Genomic DNA, 285 nt, shown 5'->3' with positions numbered 1-285 from the left:
GGGACAGATTTAAGAACGAGTATATGGGAAAAATTAAAAGATATCTGGAAAAAGTCCAAATATATGGGAGAAAATGCGAGGTAAATGAAAGAGACAAACAAACTGCAAGAATATAAAAAAGATAGAAAGAAAAGAATAAATGTGGAGAATGTAAAAAAAGAAGTTAATGTGGCAAAATGAGAAAGAGTGAGAGAGAATGAAACAATAAGAAAAAAAATCTCAATATATCTTGTGTTCGTTTTTGACACATTTTTACGCAGACACATGTTATCCCCCCGCAGGTGC

Source organism: Penaeus monodon, chromosome 23, assembly GCF_015228065.2.
Source record: "Penaeus monodon isolate SGIC_2016 chromosome 23, NSTDA_Pmon_1, whole genome shotgun sequence".
NCBI lineage: Eukaryota > Metazoa > Arthropoda > Malacostraca > Decapoda > Penaeidae > Penaeus > Penaeus monodon.
The sequence above is the reverse complement of the archived record's forward strand: the minus strand, read 5'-3'. Positions refer to the sequence as shown.